The following is a 23515-nucleotide window of genomic DNA, read 5'->3' as shown; positions in this document are numbered from 1 at the left end:
GAGTGTAAAAGAATCACAGCCTACATGAAGAAAACTCCTCGGTTCTTATAAGCTGCATGTCCTGTGTAGATCCAAAAAGCCACAACTAGGTGATTTCAAGCTCACGTTCTTCAAGAACCAAAACATCTTGGTCAAAGGTCTCAAGGATCACACCCCCGTGAGAGCATCGATCAACAACAGCCGCCACTGAGGTGTAAAGCCCACAATCAATGATTACAGCAGTGTGAGGGAGAGAAAAAGGAGAGAGAGAATGAGGAGAGATGAAAACACAGGAGTAAGGAACAGGTGATCTTTTTCTTTTCATCCTCAAACATCATGGCCATTGTTTAAAATAACACAGGATAGGAAGAATGCTTCTCGATTGCATTTGATTATTTACAGTGGCTTTACAAAGAATATTTGAAACAGAATTCATCATAACAAATGGACATGATTAATTTTCTGTAATAGAGCATAGAGTCTATTGTTCAGAAATTGCTTTCCTATCACATTTGTTCATTTGAACCCAGACTGCAGCCATTAAATCAGGAGGCTCATTGTGATAAGTGCTGCATAACACATGATCAGAAGTGAGCTGTAAGCCAGCATTTTCTTGGATAAGATTACCTCCAAAGGGGAAGCCTTGTATCAAACTCTAACAAACAATCCAGAACAAATGTCTGTTGTCAGACAATGCGTGATCGGGGTGGGCAAGTCAATGTACAACATACAAACAATTCAATGCAAGAAAGTACCAATACACATCAACAACAACGACACTATTTACCTTTTAACGATGTTTATTGATGCACAGTCATCTACAGCAATTTACTTACTGGCATTTGAAAGTCTCTGTAATTCTTATATTATAATTCTTATAATGTACAGCTGCTTTGCAATGATTTGTATCATAAAAAGTGCTATACAAATAAACTTGAATTAAATTCTTCTACAATGATAAGGAATGCATCAATGCTAAAATTCTGGCGAATAATCTTTAGATGATTATTATCCTCATGTCATCAATAATTAAAATTATACTTATTGTTTAAATCATTTTTTTCATGCTACTAGGAAATTTAGGCATCAAAACATTTTACATTATTTAAATTCTACAGTAAATACATCTATAATGTTACAAAATATTAATTTTTTTTAAACAAAAGCTCTTCTTTCGAACAAATTATCAAATAATCCTATCAACGCATATAAAATTATAAAATAATTCCTCAACACTAAAGACTTGACTAAATATCAATCAAATAAAAGAATAAGAAACTATTAAAAAACAAACAAAATTAGAAAAACATTTTTGTAATGTAATATTTCACATTATTATCGTTTTAAGTGTTTTAAGAGACTTCTTAAAAAATAAATAAATAAATAAATAAATAAATAAACAGTACTGTCTTAACCTTTTCCTCAATATAATATTTATATAAATTAACTAAAAGTATTAGTGTTGTAAAAATTAACCCCTCCCCCTCTCCCCTTTACCTCCTTAACTTCTCTTGACACAAATGGCAAATTCTCCTACAAGATTATTGATATGCAAAACCATGTACACCCCCTCCCTAGGCAAGTGATCATAGTATAAATGCCACATAAGGCACAGGTGAGTTAATTTATAAATGTTGTTTTAATTAAATCATTCAGGGATCCAACTATCCACAGATTACAGTTTCCTATAATTAAGTAATTAGTTCTGGCATTTTTGAACACTTACGAGGAAGAGGATGTTAGCCTCAAAGCGTCGGCACAAATAGAAACCCCCCTATGCTGTTGGTGGAGATAAAGCAGGAACTGAACCTCCCATGCAGACTTGGTCAATTGATTAATATGAATTTGTTGTTGGTATTACTGTCTTTCAGTTTCAAGAAGCAGTCAATCAGGCATGAAATGTAATTAGAAAGTCTGCTCAGTGCAGTGGTAAGGTGAAAGTGGAGTCAACATGAATCTCGATAAGTGAGCAAAAGGGCTTTTTTTTTCTTTCTTTTTTTCTGGTAGACATCAGACTTCAATTACCATATGCACTGTTCAATTTTTAAACATTGTAATATCTGAGGCCATAAAAATGCATGAAGAAAAACGGCATTAATAAAGAATGGTCCAGTCAGTCTTTTTGTGTTTGCCTTTGTTCATCTGTAGAATTTAATTGCCCATTTTTGTTAATAACATAGAACATAATTGATGTGTAATTATGCATTAACTTAAGCCGTCTTTTTTGAAGCTGCTTTTTTAAAACAAATTTAAGGCTGAAAGGACCTCAGACACTGATCTTCTGAGATGTGGACAATACAACACAGAGTACTAACATACAGGCATCTGTTTCCACATCTCACTAAGAGATGTGGGAAAGCTTCTTTCTCACCTACTCTTCCTTCACATTTGTTCCTCCTCCCCCACTTCCTTCCCTTCACTCAGTTCACTCAGAATGGTCAATAGCAAAATATAATGTTCTACATAGACGCAAGTGATAATCATGATATTCACAGTCATGTTTGCTATCATTTGAAATGTCTCAGTGCAACTGGTAAATCAAATTACTTTTGCTCACCGAAAAGACTGAACGCACAGGAAACCTTCAGCCACCACTGGATACCTTCGTTGGACCAACTGGGTAGACTTTACACAAAATATAAACTCATTATGACTTACAGCGTCCATGAGGGGACAAACTTCTAGGAATTGCTTCTATGGCTAGTGTGTGATTTCATGCATGTGTCAGGTTCCATAAACCACAAAGTATCTGACCCCTGAGCACATTAGCAATGAGGTAAAGTAAAGGATGTGGTCTATATTCATATTCATATCATTCACTACGACCTTCCATCTCAGATGGCAGTGATTCCACTCTTCATGTGCATTAGTGCTTTTGGTGTCTTTATCCATTAGGGAAAAACATGATAAGTGCTATAAGTGAGCAAGATTTGTTGGAAGTGGAATACTTCTTGTTTTTTCCAGGAAGTTCTTGAGTTTATTTTTGGATGTCTAATTTATGTAAAGCCGTTCTATGGCCCTTGGAGGGCACAGTGACATAATGCCGTAAGTCACTCTTGACACTGACACTAGCTTTGGGGGACTGGCCATTTTTGATGAATGTTGAATCATTTAGAAAAAGCGTCACTTGTTTCTTATTAATTTCCCTCTTGTTTGTAGCCTGGGGGCAATGACTCGCCAAGACAAATAGGCCCTTCATGCTGTAAGTTGAATCCATGCCAGGTTAAACAACTAAGTACAACAAGCTCAGCACAAAGCACTGATCTCTCTCTCTCTCTCTCTCTCTCTCTCTCTCTCTCTCTCTCTCTCTCTCTCTCCCTCTCTCTCTCTCTCTCAGAGCAATGTACATCTTAAAATATGGACCATTATATGCTCAAGTGTAGATGCTATGTTGATGTTTTTGGTCTGAGTTGAGCATGGAAACAGAACAGGAAAGACAGCTCTTTATTGTACACCGCAGTGACCTTTAAAAAAAAAATAATAAAATAAAATAATTATCCTAAGGATTTCTGATAAATTGACTTGCATTTCCAACCAGTGTTATTATTGTCAATATGAACTAAATCGAAATCTAAATGAAAACACTTATATTAACAAAGAAAAAAAAAGAACATAACCACAGAGAAAAATAAAAATATTAAACTGAACTAAAATACATTTTTCATGACTACAAAAACTAAAGCAGTTTTTTCCCCCTAATAACAGTTGGCACATAAATTGTGGCACCCCTAAAATATTCAAATAAAAACTAAAACTAAAATCTTGAAAAAAAAAAAACGAAACCTAAACTTATTCTAATAATGACACTAACTTACACTAAATTAAATTAAATAAAAATTCCTTAATATCAGCCCACAAAAATGTTTCAGATTTCAGGCATGCACATAATTATACATCTTTTTAATGTACACTTAACATATTCCAAAGTGTTGAATTAGGTTATCTGTATTCTATATACTATGACATGATGTTCTTTTTAATGTACACTTAACATATTCCAAAGTGTTGAATTAGGTTATCTGTATTCTATATACTATGACATGATGTTCAGGAAAGGAGGTCAATTCTACTGACAAACCAGGTATTCTGGTGGTCCAATCATGTTTGTTATTGGGTTGCCCTTTAGCCAAAGGTTATCTTGCAGGGAGATGAATCCATGAACTTGGTGTCCTTAATAATGGGATAAAAAAAAAACACACACACAAATGGCTGGAAGAGAAATCAAAATAGCTCTCCACTGCATTTATATTGGTCAGCCAATAACTCCTGTCAAACACAGACTCAAAAACCAATAAACAGACGTGTTCATTGGGACTTCAGCAACCTTTAGGAATGCCATGAGACTGCCTATATCCTACAATCAAAAATGTGATGTGAACCATCTACACCACACTGAAACACAAGAGCTTAGAGAGAGAGAGAGAGAGAATGAAAAAAAAAAAAAGGGAAATGGTCAAATACCAACATGATATGCTGATGTATGTGACCTAATTGATCAGCTTTGGTAGAAATGAATGGAAGATAATTATTAATTTAACATTAAATTTAATTTTAATTTTTTTGCATAATTATGCAGTATGCCAGGCGACAGGGGTCAAATGTTTCAAGTGAGAACATGCACATTCCTTGGAAGCACACTAATGGGATGTGTTTGACCTTGTGACCTGGCACAGTGAAGGCAGATTAAGCAATGATTAGCACTCTGACTGATGGGATGAGGGCATGTGATGACAGAATACTCTTTGACAATTGCTCATTTATTGCATCATCAATTACATATAGGGTTAAAGGGATAAAAGAGGGATATTTCTCCACATGAAATTGACTATGCAGAGTGAATTTTCAAAAATTGATGCACAATGATCAAAATATAGTCATGTACTGGAATATAAATGAACTGTCAGCAAATGTCAATAGTTTTATGTTTTACTGTCTCTTTAATTGCTGTGTTGGGCGAGGGGGTCAGTCTCTCAAATATATTAAAAATGTCTGCAAGAACTAGGAATAAATACATTCACAGACACAGCTCTCAGATAGATCAGCATTAAGTTTAGAATTTTCACTGTCACTCAAATCGTCCCAATGAACCACTTGCATGACATCTTTGTTTATCTTGAAACAAAAATAAAGGATGGACATATTCCTGCCCATCACGTGCTCCAAAGGGAAATCTCTCTCTCTTTTTGCAACAAGAGCTTCTGTTCTGTGGGGTTATATCCCCAATCATACGAGGAGATAAGTAAATAAAGTTGTCCTGACATTTTGTAACAACGGTGACAAGAATTCCTCTGTACACGCTGACATTTAGAGTCCATGACTGATGATTGCCGATAAGGAACAAGAAAGGGATAAGGTCATTCTCAAATGCATATTTTACTGTAACCTAAGACAGTTTTTGCACAATTTAATAACACCAGTGTCTATCTATCTATCTATCTATCTATCTATCTATCTATCTATCTATCTATCTATCTATCTATCTATCTATCTATCTATCACTCAAAAATTGCTTGTAAATTTCACAGTTATAAAGAAGGCAAGTAACATATTGAGTTAAACATGATATTTCATATACAACAAATCATTTTTTTATTGTGTATGTAAGAAACTGAAACAGTATTTTATTGAAAAATATGTATCCCAATAATGTTTGTTTCATGTACAACAAATCATTTTTATTGTGTATGTAAGAAACTGTTCTCTTAGATTTATGACAATACACAACCCATTCTCAATACACCGATTCAGATCATCTGCTCTATTGTCTACACAAACCAACTATAAAAGCATGGCTTTAAATAAAACGTTGAAGCATAAACTTCAAAATTGACACCTGTGATGAATCAAAGATGAACTATGTAATTATTTGTCTGTTAAATCAAAATAGATAAAAGCTTTAGTATGCAGTTTTGTAGATCCTTTCACAACACCGAACTGGCTCCAGCTCAATGCAAACACCTACCCCAACCCTTAACCTAATCTTAAAATATTAAAAGCACGGTATTGTTAGCATAATCTGATAGGTAGCATTAATTATTAAAACACCGTCACTTCATTATATCAAATATTGACGCAAGATAAAAACATCTCAACTTTTCAGAATGCCGCAAGCGGACCGCAGGTCATGTGAGAAGAACCAACCAATCAGCTTCATACTTTCCGTAGAAACATCGAAAGCTCAGCTAAGCTGGAGGAACAGCTGATCATAGATGTGCAGGAATACACAATTTAAAATGAATCTACTAGCAGAGCTACTGCACGCGATTTTCAGTGCTGGAAATCAATTTATCCTTTGCTGAAACTTCTGGCGCGTCGTTATGGAGAGAGCAGGTCATGATTGCTTAGCAACGGCAGACGCTACTAGAGCGCGAGCTCCCGAGCGCTTTGGAAAGAAGGAGAAAGCAGCGCAGCTGGTGTTTGACGCGACATATGAACTGCCGCTTACCCAGTAAGGCATTCACTGTCCTTTGTCGCCTCATTTATATTTTAAGAACCATCAGAAGATTGATGAGTCATTCTTTTTTCTACATTTCACAGCGCTCCACTTAAAAATAATAATAATAATAATAAATAAATAAATAATATCTGTTTGTATCACCTATATGTCTACCTTCCTTTGAAAGGGGAAGCGCAGAGATTGCTGACACACTGGGGAAAACCTCTCAGTAAATAGACTGATGGTAATTAGAGCTGGAGACATTTTTCTTGATGAGAGAATAGAGTGTGCTGGTGAATGATGCCACTGCACACCCTGCTTTAGGAGCTACTTTATATGAAGAGGACTAATCAAACGTATTAAAGCAGAGAGTAGCACTGGGCTGAATAGAATTGCATGGGACAAATCACACACTGTCATTCTGAAAATGATTTATTGCTAGGAGATTTATTTATTTATTTATTTTATTCCCATTATAATATCTTACTCCACCTCTCAGCTATTTATGTCTCCACACCAATTAAACTCTTACTCTCTGTGAAGGGACAAGGGAGACGTTTTAAAAGTCCAGACAGTACTAGCAGGAATTAAGAATTACAGAATGGACTCCCTGACATTATACACTTGTAAAAGATCTCATATTGCCTTCATTGGGATAACTGGTTCCCAAAGTCTGTCAGGATGAAACATTGAACATATGAAAATTATTCCTTTGTGATCACTTTTAGTTAGTTTTCATCTTAGTTTCACTTTTCATCTTAACATGCAAAATAGTGTCCTTGTACAGTGCCCTGGTTACACATAGTAATAACAGCAAATTATGCATACTTATATGCAACTACCTCTAACCCTTAAACTATAGTAAGTACATGTAGTTAATGAATTTTACTCAGTACTTAAATATATAATTGTACTGTAAAAATGACTCCTTAAAATAAAGTGTAACCAAAAAAGTAGTGGGCAATCAAATGCATGGCATTGGGGGACATGATGGCAAGTAAAATTGATTCTCAGAAAACACACTCTGTTCAGTATCTCAGCAAACCCGTTTGGCATTTTTTAAATTGTTTGTTCATAAATATAATTATGAATTTGTTCACAATGGTTTATAAAGGTGCTTTATCGACAGTTCACCCACACATTTATTTACCCTCATGTCGTTCCAAATAAATTTAAATAAAAATAAAAATTGAAGTCATACAGGTTTGGAATACATGAGAGTGAGTACCTGAATACAGTTTTTATTTTGGGGTCAACTATCTTTTTAATATTGTCATGGTTAACAAGGTTCTGGTAATGGATAACTTATATTGAAATAAGAAACACTTAGTGTAAAAAATGGTCTGGAAGCTAAAAATTGTAAATTATATTTCCTACACAGTAATATTGATGGCACTAACATTTTCCAAATATATTAATAACTGAGCACATGCTGTTATACTTTGCTTCTCCATTAACTGTTACCATTCCATTCAGAGAGGTCATATTAGCACACTGAGCCCAATTAGCACTAGGGTGGATGACATGGCTGGAAAAGGTCAAGGAGAAAATCTAACAGCTGCAATACAACCGTGGTTCACAAGTTTAGTTTGTTTGCTCTTTAAACTCTCCTGGCCCATCCAATTACTGTTTTAAAATGTAGAGGATCATGGGAACACTGGTCTTTTTATACCTGAAATATGTGTGCATTATGCACAGAGAGTTTCTGTCTGTTTTTGTGTTATGTTCATATGTGAGTTTAGTACAACATGGTATGTATAGCACATTTCATATACAAATGGCATTATACTATAAATAAGGGAAAAAATGTGACCTATAATGTTTTGCATAAAAATTCTCTAAAAAAATGAGTTTGAAAATGAAAAATGTATCTATATACATACTGTTTAAATATAATTTTCTCGCTGATTTTGCTTATCGAGAGAAGATTTGAAACAGGCCTTTTGTTGTTTAGTATGGAGATTACTCTTTTTTTTTTTTTTAGGAGGGGCTTAACAACTGCGGTTTTACACACACACACACAGTTATAGACAGATAAACACAGAAGGATATGGGCAGTGTGCCGATTAAACGGTTTAAAATTAGACACTGTTTCTCCAGTGTTTTGTAAATATAACAAAATAAGTTGTGTATTGTGTAGACAGACACAATAAGAAATCTTAAATTTCCTCTAATGTATACATTTTACAATAAAAAAGGTTTAGAAAACAAAGAATTGGGCGATTAAACAATTGGGTCTGAATTAATAACACAAGTTACAAACTTCAGTGTGACCTAAAGTTCTGGAGAAGGAGAATCTGATCCACTGAGAACCACTGCAATTCCAGAAAAATGTCAGAAAAATGAAATCCAGGTTATTTGTTCATAAGTGATTAGATATTTATAATATAGCAGTGTCTATGTTTTGTCATCAGTTTCATAGTGATGTCTCAAACCAGATTAGACTGGTTTTTCCATTTTGTTTGAGTAGGCCCTTTTCTGTCTGTCACCAATCAAAACGGAAAAAGAGGAAGCTACAGACACACTGGGTTCCTGCTTATTCAAGCAACGTTTGTGAATGTCTCTGCTATTGTATCAGGGAGAGCGGTTATCAGTCAGGCTCAAAGGGCATGTTGTTTTTGTTCACATATAGTAGATGAAGGACGGCGTGGGATCTGACGTTGTGGCAGCGGCCAGAGAGCTCTGTCACAGGGAGTGTGTATATGTGATTATCTTAGGTGATGCATTTGTCTTTCTTGGAGTTATCGCTGCATTCAGAAAACAATATCACTGCTGTAAAAAGTGATAGTGAAAGCTTTGGGGGAAAGAAACAAAACAGTTGTCACAGTAACAATTTTGAACATTCATTTTCAACACTGGCTTCATGTCATATACAGTATATTCAGCATGCACAGTGCAAAGATTGTGAGATTCAGAGTTCATCCATACGTGTATATTGACATACATTTCTCTCCGAATCCTCTATGGAAAATCCAATTTTACACACCAGGGATTCTTTGTATTATTTTCAAAGAGCCCAGTTTTCATAAAGACGTTCCAGGCTTTATTTACCCGTAAATCCAGTGTGCTACTGAGCGGCACGTAGGGTGCAGCATATTGATCCATCAAATAAATTTGCAGCTATTGTGTAGCTCTTCAGATCAGTGGTCAGTAGTAATGCTGAAGAGTAAATCTAGTTTACTACAGTAGGGAAAAGAACTACATTTTCTGTTGTTGTGGAACTGCTACAGTCCCACACCTGCTCTACAGTGATTGAATATTTAATTACAGACTCGGTCACGGTTGTCTGTTAGAATGAGACGCTGTGTAATCATAGAGCTCACGGTTAACCAATGCACAGACACACTCTTCAGTTCTCGCCAATCCAAAAGGCCAGTTTCCCTAAAGCTATCAAGAATAAAAGGAAAGGGAAAGGACAGAACTTCAACACTATTAAAAAAGGAAGTGCAAGACAGAGCGGAGCACTTTATTATGACTGGTGAAGTATAAAGCAGCTCAATGGTCAGATCATTGTCTCTAAAAAGGGTCTTGATATGGTCATTAGATTCAGACCTGCCTTATCCTCCTGAGGTATTTCAGCACGATTCCATATTCCTTCCACCTCCAGTAGAGATGGTAATAGGTTTTGTTCTCACTCTTTTGGTGCTCTTCTTTTATGCCTGAGGATAAATGTGTGTTCAACAACAGGTCTCCTTCATCATTCATCCACTGAATCTTTTTTTTAACAGCTTCATATCCTAGAGGGACAAGAACAAATACATGGGTAATGATAATCTATTAATTCAAAGATAAGTGTATTACAGCTACAAACAGGTATAAAATATTTACTTCTGACTTATTTTATAGCTTATTTATTTGATTAAAAATATATGAAGGCCTTGTCAAACACTTGAATTCACTGAAGTAGGACTTCATCCAAAGGCATTGCTTTCTGTAATATATGTAATCCACTTGAGAATTCTTCATTCTCAAAAGCTGTGTTTCTTTCTTTCTTTCTTTTTTCAAGTGAAAATAGGCAAGGCTTTGAAGTTATCACTAAAATAACTTCTTAATAAAATACCATTTATTAATAATGCTGGAAACAATATGAGCAATAAAACTAGGTGAGAGAGAAGAACAAAATTAACTGAAATATTCATAATCTCACATTCTTTTATGTGCACACTGCATATCTGTAATTCATTACAGGCTGCATTTCAACCCCCTTAATTGACTTCCCATTCACAGGTGAATATAAAAGAAGGTCTTTCGCTCTAGTTCTAATCCAATGAAAAAGAGGAAATATGGAACACAAATGGAAGGAACTAAAACTCTGAAAGTTTAAGGAGTTGTGCCTCCAACCCCCTTTTGCATACTAGGCATTGTCCCTAGATTTGACTCATTTTCCATCATCAAGTTATGGCAGGACATGCAGAGTATTTTCTCAGCTGTCTGATCCAGGCCATGTAGCTATGGGGCATAATCATACTGCACATGAGGAAGGAGATCTAAAGCCTTTCGAAGCATATGAGGGCTTCGTGAGAATTATGGCATTCACATTTCACATCATTAGACACATGGCTTAAAAGGTAATAGTAATTGAAAGAGCTTGTTTATATACACATCTTCTTTGAATTGAATATGTGTATTTCAACAGTAAAATTTGGCCTTGCTCTGAGCATTGTGCATCCTGAATCAGCACTGTAATGACATTTGGTTGTCAAACTAATTCTTTTATGAATTACACTACCATTCAAAAGTCTGGAGTCAGTCTTCAATGTCTCATGATCCTTCAGAAATCATTCTAAAATGCTGATTCGCTGCTCATAAACAAATCTACTTAATGGTTTTATAGAAACCAGGATACATTTGATTATCTAAATAAAGTCTAACAATATTTTCATGAAGTGCTCATGATTTAAGGAACTTCATGAGACAAATATTTTTAGTGTGAAAATGGTTAATCATAGAAAAGAAGATAATCATCACAGATGCATTTGATAGGCTGAGTAATTGTTATACACGGTGAGCCAACAAATCCCAGGCAGATGGTCTGGCATAGCTAGGCTTACTGTGCTAGATACGTAGGTAGGATGTTCAATACAGCTACATGGCAGGAATATTTTCACTTGGCTTCCCTTCTCAAGCCATGGGCTGAGGAAAAAGTCCAAGAGAATCATTTCACATGTATTTCAATTTTAATTTACAACCTTGCGCTTGCTGTGTGTGCACACATTAAAGTTTCATCTTGGACCGCTACTCGTAGCCCGCTAGCAGTAAATGGTGGCCGTAATATGCAAGTTTTACACCACACATTACTCAAGGATTCCCTGCCTTCAGTCCTGCTCAGTGGCTGTGAGAAAAGACAGAATGCATAAAATTGTACTTATTGAAAGCTGCTACAAGCTGCATGTGGCTTTTCATAATTTAAAAAAAGTTTGTATATTGTTTTATGTAAAATTAATCTGTACCTAAAGTTCAGAAAATCTCAAGCAAATTGAATTGCATGTGTTTCTGTGTACAAAAGAAATGCTTTTCCATCTCAATCAAAAGAAGAATAGCACAGTAAACTGTAAAGAGCTCTGTATGTATTTAATTTTGGATGAAAGTACACCGTACTCAGTTCCACATAATAAATGGCAATTTTTCTCATACTACTGCTTAGGTTTTCAAAGGTAATGAAGATGACTATTGGTAAGTGTTTCCTTCTGTATGAGCTTTTTAGCAAAAGCTTATAGCCGTGTCCATACTCACTATGGTGCAAAGCATTGCTTAACAGAACCTCTTGTTGGCTGTATTTTGTTGTTGTTGTTGTTGTTGTTGTTTATCTAGCTAGGGCATTACTGATAGACGCTTACAATAAAGCATTCTTTGAAAGAGGTCACTTATATCTATATCACTATAGCCATTGAAGGCTTGCTAGATTATTATTATTATTATTATTTACTTAATTATTATTTATTTTTACTTAACTCTATTATATTATTTACTTAACTTATTAACTTATTATTGTTTATTGATTGATTTATTTATTTATTTATTTATTTATTTTTACTTTTGCTTGAGGGATCTAGTGGAGCAGGGAGCAGGTCTGGGAAGTGCTGCATCCACTAATGGCTATAGCTCCAAGAGACTGGTCTGCATAAACAACAACCCGGTGCAATCAGCAAGATTGTGCACTTCTCTTCTAGGAGGAGGGTGATTGGGGGCAATGTGCTTTTTCATGTCTTTCACTTCACCCTTCCCTACAGAGATTTAAACAGGGCAATCTGTATGAACATGCTGCAATGAATAATGTCAATCTCTTACTTTCTCCATGTATTTCATGTCATATATTTAGATTTTAAATGTTTTAAAATTGTTTTTACACTTTCATCCTCCATTTATGTTTCTTTTATCTCTTTTGTTCTATTTCACTACTACTGCTACTAGTACATTATTTATTTATTAATTCTTGCAAATACATACTTGCAATAATGAAAAATCTCTGAAATAACAGTTTAACAACAACAATAATTATTATTATTTTTATTACATTTTATTTATTTTTATTTTTTAATTAATATTTTTATTTTATTATTTTATAATTCTTAAAATAAGTGCAATAGTGTCACAAGTTAATCACACGCATGCTGATGGTTCATATACCCTCCATGGTCACAACCCTCCATTAAAAATTTAAGGATTTCAGTATTTAACATTGCTTTGAGATAAATGTACTTTGTGTTTTGAAGTGCTCCCATTTCACTAGTGTAAGAACAATGCCAGAAGCCTTGCTGGTTAAAGTAAAGAAGGATGAGTTCTTTTTCTCTCAGATGAGAGCCATCTGGCTGGGAGCAAGGCCAACGGATGAGTCTTGGGAACAGGCCTCTAAGAATTCCTGACCCTTGATAGGACGACTATGAAAAAAGAAGGGACTGAATAAAATGCTACTGGGGCCTCAAGCTGGAAAGGGATTTGGACCCGGAGAGGGTGTATGTCTCTGAAGAGCATTTGCACTTGGACTGAGGGTGAAGAATTATAAAAAAAAAAAAAAAAAAAAAAGAGCCAGATGGGTGGGGGGAACCCAATCAGTGCCATGCTCTGGACATGGGTAAATTGATTTTTCATCCCGTGACCTAATTACAGAGTTTGTTTCGAGTGTGTATCCCTTTTCATTTCCTAATGAAGCACAATCATTGCAATTTCTCAAAGAGCTACATCAGCAGATTGTTGTTTATATTATCCAATGCACTTTTTAGTCTGGCACACAGCAAAAGAGGTTGTTAATTTGGTTCGAAATTGATAAAACAACATTTTACCCACGAGCCCTCACTTCAAACTCAGGTTCAGTCATACTCTCTCTAGAAGACTTGCTGTGTGGCTGAACCGTGGCCAGGCTGCCCATTACACTGAAGCAGCTTGAAATCCAAAGCAGCAGGAAATGAAAGCATCAGATTCCCACCCACATCCAACCACGCAGCGGCAAACTCAGCCAAGTCTCACACAGCAGAAAATCTATTTCGCTCTGTATTGGGTTATATCTCTAATCAACTCTTTCTTTGTAAACAAAGTGGTTAATTTAATACAAGTTCCAATATGCTACTTAATGGAAATATAGATGTGCCACGGCACCCGAATGGGATCGGAGATCCTCATAATGTATCTGTAAGCCTGTACGCATATGTATGCTGGCACATCAGCAGTTTGTCTAGTGTCATGGCACAAGATAAACAGGTAAATAGATACACAGCCTCAAGCTCACTGACTTTAATATATAATTGATATCACTATCATTTAACATAGACATTTGTCACCTTCTGTCGTTTTAGTGCTCGGAAGGCAAAAGTCAGAACAAAACATTTACCCACTGCCATCGGGGGAGCCGACTGCACATGCGACTCACCACTGCTTTTGTGAATGGGGAGAAGCCAGCTGCATATACATGAAGCACATAAAATCTGCCATTTTTAAAAAGTTACCAGAGGGACACAACCACTTCAAACAGTGAGCACAAATGGAGCAACTGTTTGGGTCATATGCCCCCACTGCTTTCATTCCCTCACACCTGCAGCGCTCCACACTCACCTCTACCTGCCTCCCATCGCTGCTCAGACCCTCGACACACCTCTTCCTTTTCCACTGTTTCTCTCTCTCTCTCTCCTTCATTCCATTTGGCTATCTGCAGTCCACAACAATCAGAAGGAAAACAGACACAGCAGTGCATTTTCAATTGGATCTTCAGAATTCCTGCAAAATAAAAGGGCAGACAGCCTTTGTGAAGTCATCTCACCCGGAACGAACCAACATCACCCCCCTGCCTGGTGTCCTCCATCCCCACACCCCTGCTGGCCCCTGACACTCCATACACTCTCCCTTTCAAGCTTTCTTATCCTGCAGTAGTAAGGTAAGCCTAGCCACATGACAAGTACTGTATACAAAATTCAAGAATTCAATACATTTACATAAGGGATGATGTACAGTAAACTGGTCATTATTGCAAAAAATAAACAATGTACAAAACAACTTAAATGTTCAGTTGGTTATCAATTTTCTATTTGCCTCCCTACAATCAAACATACTGAAAAAAAATAAATAAATAAGAAATAGAAAACAAAATAAACAGAAATAAAGATGAATTTGACTTTTTTTATACACTGTAAAACCCGACAAGTAACTTAACTCAAACCGTTTGAGTAAACAGATATCCTTAAAAACCTGACAAGTTAGGTTTACTCAAACCGTTTGAGGAAACCGATTACCTTAAAACTTTTTAAGTGTTAAAACTAACACACTGTAAAACCCGACAAGTAACGTAACCCAAACCTTTTGTGTAAACAAATATCCTTAAAAACATGACAAGTTGGGTTTACTCAAACCGTTTGAGGAAACCAATTGCCTTAAACCATTTAAGTTTTAAAACTAATAGTTGTGAGTACTCTGAACTTAATTCAGTTGAGTTCACTGAAAGAAGATATACATTGCAATTAAGTAATTAAGTGATTAATTGAGTGATAATTGAGCATTAGTGATGAACACCTGCTGTTAACAAACAGAATTACTGAAGAAAAGAGAGAAAGGAACTACAACTGACTTCAGACACAGCCTCACTAAAACCTGACAAGTTATGTTAACTCAAACCGTTTGAGGAAACCGATTGCCTTAAACCATTTAAGTTTTAAAAAACTAATAGTTGTGAGTACTCTGAACTTAATTCAGTTGAGTTCATTGAAAGAAGATATACATTGCAATTAAGTAATTAAATGATTAATTGAGTGATAATTGTGAATTAGTGATGAACAGCTGCTGTTAACAAACAGAATTACTGAAGAAAAGAGAAACACAAGAACTCCAACTGACTTCAGACACAGCCTTAGATAAAATAAACTGAAATAAAAAAACATTAAATCTCTCAAGATCTGATTAAACAACCCCACAAACAGCATCACCAGCTCCACTTATTAATAACCAGACTGACTTTATTTCTGTCAGACGTCTACAGAAGATCTGATTGAGAATTAACTAAGGTTTAGATGTTGATTTATTGTTTCATTTGAAGTAACCATGTTAGAGATCAGTGTTTGCTTTAGTTGGGCTCTTGACCATTGACTTTTGTCTTAGTTTTTTCTTTGGCTGTTGTAACCATTTGTTGTAACTCAAAAGCCCAGAAAAAATATCATCAGGTGTTATACACACACACACACACACACACTCTTAGAAGCTGCTTTTATCCAAAGCAACTTACAGTGCATTCAGGTTAGCATTTTTTTATCTAACCTGTACCTAGATGTTGGTTGTTATACTGTATAATTGTGATGATAATCATTGATTATTGAACTGTTTGGAGTCTAATCTCAGTAGTTCTGTGATAATCAGTTAATATAAAGGACTTTCCAAACAGTTTGGTTTTCTGTGGTGTCACTTAGTCACACACAGACATCAATAATCAGCATATGAACCTCAACAATGGTGACCATAAAAAAAAAAAAACCCAAAAAAAACAATGCAGCAGAGCATGCTGGGAGCCATGGATGAGTTTTGTACTACAATATTACCCAGCATGCATTGCAGCATGTTTTTTTTTTTTTTTTTTTTCGTAACCATTGTTGAGGTTCATATTCTGATTATTGATCTCTGTGTGTGACTAATTGACACCATAGAAGACCAAACTGTTTGGGTTAATTGATATATTATTAACTGACTATGAAAGAACCACTGACTTTTTGAATGGCTCTCATTGTAATCAACTGAACTAACTATAAAACACCTATTTAGTAAAATTTTGAACTCTGAACAGCTCCATAATTGATGATTATCATCACCAATATGCTGTATAACAACCAATACCTGATCATATTTTCCATAGATTTTTGAGTTATAACAAACATGTTTCAAAAACACATGGTTACAACATCCAAAAAACAATAACCTAAGACAGAAATCAAGGGACAAGAGCCCAACTAAAGCAAACACTGATTACTTCAAATGAAACAATAAATCAACATCTAAACCTTAGTTAATTCTCAATCAGATCTTCTGTAGACGTCTGACAGAAATAAAGTCAGTCTGGTTATTAATAAGTGGAGCTGGTGATGCTGTTTGTTAACAGCAGCTGTTCATCACTAAAGCTCAATCAGCACTTAACTTAATCACTTGATTACATAATTGCAAAGTTTTAAAACTTACATGGTTTAAGTAAAGGCAATCTGTTTACTCAAACGGTTTGAGTTACTGTGACTTGTCAGGTTTTACAGTGTATATATATGTTATAATATATATATATATATATATTCTTATAGTAGCAGATTATTTACATTGCAACTAATTTTATCAATGCATAATGTGGACACTATGATAAAAAGTGTTAAAGTGTTAAAAATATTGTCCTGTACAGTACATCAAACATCTATCAACAGATTAGATCAGAAAGCTGTCTAAATCATTAGCTAATATTAACAAAAAAAAATATGATTTCAAGAGTTAGTGAACTCCACTTGTAACAGACTGTTAGATCCTAAATAATTTGATTTGTGCAGCAATCACTGACATAACTTATCTTCTGCATTTTCCATTTCCTTATCTTTATGGGATGGTTTTGAGATAAGCTCTGATCATCTGTGCAAGTAGTGTGTACTTACAGTACTCTGCATGCAATGCATATGATTATGCAAATTATACTGAAGGTAATAAATCCTTGTTCTAGCTGAAGGTTGTTGTAATGCCTGTCTTTCCTCTTTTACTTGAAACAAGTTGTGTGTGGAACTTGAACGTTTGCATTTAATACAGCGGCCCTATCAGTAGTCATAACTGGGAAAAGCTACGAAATATTCCAGAAATGAAGATTACTAAAAGTGTAGCTTAAAAAATCCCTGCCACTATGTTGTGTATTTTTCCCCATGTTTATAGTTCCACTTTCAATGAATAATCAGCACGTGAACTGATGAGTATCTATGACCATGTAAATAAGTAGAAGGCAATCAGTGCTTCAACATAAGACCCGTGCATCATGCTGTCTGTAATGGTTTGGTGATCTTTTGAGTTTGCATTTTGATTTAGTCCATAGTACAGTGATCTGAAATGTATCTTCACCCACCATTTTAGTGAGTTTGTCAAGTCTAGTCAAGCCTTAATAAAATTCATGTTATGTTTATATTTGAGTCTTTTTGTTATGCCAGTTTTTGTTTATTTTTATATTTTCTTTCTTTAAATACTTCTTTGTTTGTTTGGGTTTTTGTTTGTTTGTTTGTTTTTCTTTTTTGTTAACACAAAATGCATCTCACCCATCATTACATTCAACAAGCTGCCTCATGTTCTTGATCACAGTTTAGTGTTTGTTTGTATGAAAAAAAAAGACGTTAAGAAGATGAAGAACAGATGAACTGAAGTTGACTTAGGGAAAACAAGATACAATCTTTTTTAGCAAAAAAAATAAATAAATTGATGTTCAATTTCCAAAAAAAAAAAAAAAAAAAAAAAAAAGAAGAAGAAGAAAAAGAAGAAGAAGGAAGAAGAAAACTAGTATGCTTCTGACAAACCATTCATAAAACATACAGCAAAAAACGAAGATAAAAGTCCCAAACAGACCATTAAAGTGTAACAAGCTGGAATAAGAACAGCATGTCCTTCCTCCTGAGCCCAATGACTCTGTGTATATTTGCCCCAAAAGCCCCAAGTCAGTGAGCCCAGACAATGTGCTAGCCTAATTTGTGTTCATGACAAGAACATCACACCACTTAAATTAGATAGTTTGTTAAAAAAAAAAAAAAAAAAGACACGAATAATGTATTTGCAAAGACATGCTTATCACATTTATTTCTTCCACCTGTAATATTGAGGGACAAATGGGTTGCAATAAATGTGATGCAAGTCTTTTCAAGAGGACATTTCATTTTCATGCTACCAGAGACATGGAGGGTGAATATGATAATTATCAGGCTCTATGCTTGTTCTGCATTAGCTCTAGTGGGAAGTGATTATGGGAAACAGCTGAATTGCAGGAATAGCTTTTGAACCATGACAATGGAGGTTATCACTGCATGATCCTAATAAGGGACTGAACACTTGCATAATACGAGTGGTAAGATGAGGGCTTGATGCAAAGAGATGAGCTGAGCTTAAAGTAACAACACACTGGATCAACTCGACCCACAATTTGCAATGCTAGGAATAATCAAGGAGATATTTTTCAAAGCAAATAAAATTCAGTTTAAGGAAGTTAAGTGTTTCTACCCAGCAGCAACCAATGCCCTGGTTGATCCATTGGGTGGTAATGATTAATAGCCTTTAATTAGTGTCTCTCTGTGCCCTTCTATGGAAAAATAATTGTTGCTTATACATTGCTCAGACCTATTGTTTACTCGTTGTGTCAAATTAAACACCTTTATTTTTGTTTGCCCTTATTGTCTCCCACTAGCCAATATGATGCAACTTAGTTTAATGTAAACCAAGATTGATCACAATATCTCAGCTCAAAGTTAGCCTCTGGCTGTATTGTGAAAGTAAATTACCTGTACCGGAGAACACTGCCATATTTTGTGCAACCACTGAACCACTTTGTTTGGGATCTAAAGGCAGAGGACAAAGAAACATACTGCAAGTTAAATTAAATAGTTAAAAGTGGAAAGACCCTCAAGGACAATGTCTCTTTGGTCTATTTGTTTCCCATGACAGCTCCCACTGGTCTCTAGAGGAATTTGGAGCTTTTGGAATGATACATGTTTCAAAGTGCCTCAAGGGTGCTGCAGGCAAGTGTCACTACTTGGATATTCCTGGTAAGTACTTTCCTGGTAAGTACTCAAAGCAAAGGTCAGTCGTTTGGTATGTCTTCATGTCAACTCCTCGAAGGAGCACAATGCTGATTACCCAAAAACACCCAGTCACTCTGAAGAAGGGGGCATGCTTTAAGGCTTCAGACATACGGGACATAGAATACAGAATAGAATACAGAAATACATATAGAATAGAATAGAATACACATAGAATAGAATACACTAGCAGTCTATATAAAAGGCAATGAATGACATTTAATTATTTAGTTCTTATGTGTATTTTTTCTTTCAACTCCATTTATTCTTTCAAATTTCAAGCATTCTCCAGTATTTTATTATACTTTGCACCATCAATTCATTGCAGCAGTCATACTCTATTATCATCTGAGCTGCCACTTACAGTAGATGCAGAACATCTTACGTAAATTGAAACAACGCTTCTGAATAAACTTCTACTTGACGTATTACAGTACAGTGACTTGGATGAATGAAGAAGTGCTTAAAGGCCATGCATTCATATTGGATGGATAAGAGTTGTCAGAAAACTTTGATTTTAGCCTCATAATGGCTTCCAGAAATTATTCTTTCCTATTTCACTGCCCTCTTTCTTTGTCTCTTTTTTCGGCAGTGCAAATTCTATTCCTACATGGTGCTGATCATGGTGCTGTTTTTTTTCCGTTTGCACAAAAAGCCTCAGGGAAGCTCTGAGAAAAAGTTAGCAGTAGGCTGGGTATCCCAAATGGGTTGTACAAAAATGATTCTTTTGACTGGTGGAAATATAGCTCATATACAACCCGGCTCCCTTCAGTGATGCATCTATAGAGGCCTCCTCCCAAAAGTCAGTGGGAAACAGTCAGCCAGAACAAAAGCATTGGAGCAGCTGGATGTGTTCTGAAACAGCTTTACTGATCAGTATGGTTTAGCTGGGGAAAGACTTATATTTATACAAAATACTAAGGTTAGCTATTGTCAAAACCTACAAAGAACCTCCCATTCGAATAATAAATACACACAAACAGTTCCTACACTTCAGTGAAAAAAAAAAAAAAAAAAAAAAAAGCCAATTTAAAATAGCACAAAATGATTTGATTCACTTTCTCTCTTTAAAATATAATCCAATTGTTTAGCACATGGTAACCCATGATATTGCAATACCAAACAATTAAATACATACCACAGAGCACCAAACAGTATAATAACTAGAAGAAAAGTTTTGCATTTTCATCCATATATTGCAACAATTTAGTCTAAATATGAGCCAAGACTGAAATCGATTAACCACTAAATAATTAAGCATTTAAATCTGACATTTTGACAAATGAATAAATGATGCCATGTTATCCAGCTGTGGCACTGTAAAGTGCTGCCATTATTAAAATAAAAGCATATTGTATTCTTCTCAGTAAGACATTTCATTAGGGTCAAAAGAAACAGGTAATTGGCTTCTAATATAAAGCGATATCAGCAGTATTGTGAACAGTCCAAGCATTCAGTTCAAGATGGAGCATGTGGGAGGAAAAGAGCAATTTCCTTAGCCTAAATGGAAAGTTCTGTCAAGCAGTTTAGAGTGATCCACCATCAATCACAGATAAATTCTCTTGAGCTGGGTAGCAACAAAAAAAAAAAGAAATAAAAAAATTGGGAGCACTCCATTACCTGGGTGTCTTTCAAAGTGACTAATGGCATGTGACAAAAAGGCATTCAAGAGTCACACAATGTGTTGCCTTCATAAAAATGAACCTGCTGCCATCCGGTAACACACCTCACATAATCAAGTCTCAATCTCTGAACAAAAGGATGAGCCTAATTTAGATGGCTCAGAGAGTCACTTAAGTTTTTTTTAAACAAACGTTTTAGGCATGGCCACCTAGCCTAATGAGCAGAGGTGTTTAAAAGTACAGAGAAATTAAATTGTACTTAAGTGAAAGTATGGATACACAATACAGTGTTGAAATTATCTAAAACTAAAAGTCAAAGTATCTGATCAAAAACTGCCCAGATTAACTGTACAGTACCCACTTTCTCATTAATTTATTATTATTATTTTATTTTTGTCAAGGCTTTAAGGTTTGTGTCTATACAAAATGACTTCCTGAGAAGTATTTAGTAGAGTTAAAGTGTGACAACTAGCCCTGGATTCCCCTAATGATCATGCACTGTTACTCAAGTACTTCACACTTCTGGTATATATTAACAGCATTTCTCATTTTCTTCTCACCTTTGCTTATGCAGTCTCTCTCATTTTCCAGTCACTCTCTCCTGTTCTCAGTGTTCCCTTTCACAAATGCAAAATAAGCAGATCAGTCTTTTTGAGACCCTCATAACGTCAGTGAATAAATCACTGCTGGAGATTGACAGGGAACATGAGATGATTGTATGTATCATTCTCAGTTACTGAGGCTGTCTTGCCCGAGGTGTCCAAAAACACTAAAATGCTTCTACACCTCTGAACATAATAAATAGCACAATGAAGAGAAATATATATATATATATATATATATATATATATATATATATATAATATATATATATATATATAAAATGCAAGAAAGTAAGCAGTATATGCCAACAATTTTGAGATTGTTTGACTTGTAAATTCCAGATTTTAAATTCCACAGATAGTCTTCATAATATAATGAGGTTAACAGATTTCTTGCCATCCACTTAAAGGTATTTTAAAAGTGCTCTTCAGTGTCCCAGGGGTCTTCGGCAAAAAGATTTGAGGGGATATTCCTCATCATTATTCCCTTGCTAGATTGTGGTAAGTTCTAAACCTCAGACAGAAATCTCTGGACTTTCTTACATGTTCTCATCCTAACAGTCCCAGTGCTAATGGTCTCTTTTTCACCCGAATGTACTCCCAAAACCAGGAGTCTAGTGAGAGTTTCCTTCGAATTAAATTTAAAGGTAAGAGGGAAAAGCCTTGCTCAGATCTTGCTCCTCATGTTCTCAGGTCCCTTATCCCTCTCTATAAAGTCTGTCTTTCTTCATATTGTTTTTTTTTTTTTGTTGTTGTTTTTTTTTACCAGGCAGAATAAATACATTTGATTTTATGAAGCTATATATTTGCTCACAAACTATAAAAGAGGTACAATAAAAACACCTAAAATGCTAACAGGATGTCTAAGAAACAACACAAAATATTACAAAACAAAGAGAAATAAGAGGTGAGTCTGTAAATCTGGAAAGAAGACTGTATGATACTAGGTCAAATAAAACGTTCTTTCTTTCATTCTTTTTCCACTCTCTTCCCTTCCAGACTGTCTGTCTTTATAATGCATTGATGTACCTTCTCGGTCTGACATAAAACTACAAAGCCATCTTCTGTGATAATCATGGCATTTTCTCCTCTCTCGCTGCCTCTTTTGTTATTGAGCTTCCCTTTGTTCAAAAACTGTCAGGCCTACCACCTGCCCCAATGGTTTAAGTTTCTCCTTAAATGACTGTGAGAATCAAGCGGGGGAAAAAAGTATAGAATTGGACTTGGATATCAATGAATGATAATTACCACATTAGGTAATTAGGGCCTACACATCTGTAGAATCCATTAAGAACACAAAAACAGTACATTGCAAAGAAGTTTAGAAGTTAGTCGCGACTCACAACTATAGGGTTACTAAAGTCTAGTCAAGCTTGTTGTATTTGTGTGTTACGATTTAGATGGTTTTTTTTTTTCTGTATATAGGATGGTTTTAAGACACCAGCAATTTACTATACACATAAATTACTGCTCATAACTTGTATTTTATGTTCGATGATCCTTAGAATTAAGAATGCCTCACATTTGAAATTGAGTAAACCAGATGATAAACTAAGAAATGCTGCAATTAGTTAAAGGCACATATCAAAGAAGTATACAGTGACGATGATGGGT

The 23515-nt window shown here is 35.2% G+C and overlaps 1 long non-coding RNA gene across 2 annotated transcripts in view; it reads right to left on the bottom strand.

The window, feature by feature from the left end:
• Window positions 1-7585: 7585 nt before the first annotated feature.
• The window catches only part of LOC122145662, a 27742-nt gene continuing 11812 nt past the window's right edge, over window positions 7586-23515 (bottom strand). Inside the window, exons 1-3 of one of the 2 annotated variants that reach the window (XR_006160481.1) lie at window positions 15200-15231; window positions 14462-14623; window positions 7586-10152 (exon numbers count right to left, since the gene is read on the bottom strand). This is a non-coding gene — a long non-coding RNA (uncharacterized LOC122145662). Of the gene's footprint in view, window positions 10153-14461; window positions 14624-15199; window positions 15232-23515 lie in introns of those variants that run through there. The other variant, XR_006160480.1, reaches the window with a different exon arrangement.

This window comes from Cyprinus carpio, chromosome A7 (assembly GCF_018340385.1).
Source record: "Cyprinus carpio isolate SPL01 chromosome A7, ASM1834038v1, whole genome shotgun sequence".
NCBI lineage: Eukaryota > Metazoa > Chordata > Actinopteri > Cypriniformes > Cyprinidae > Cyprinus > Cyprinus carpio.
This window is presented reverse-complemented; position numbering and strand designations above follow the sequence as displayed.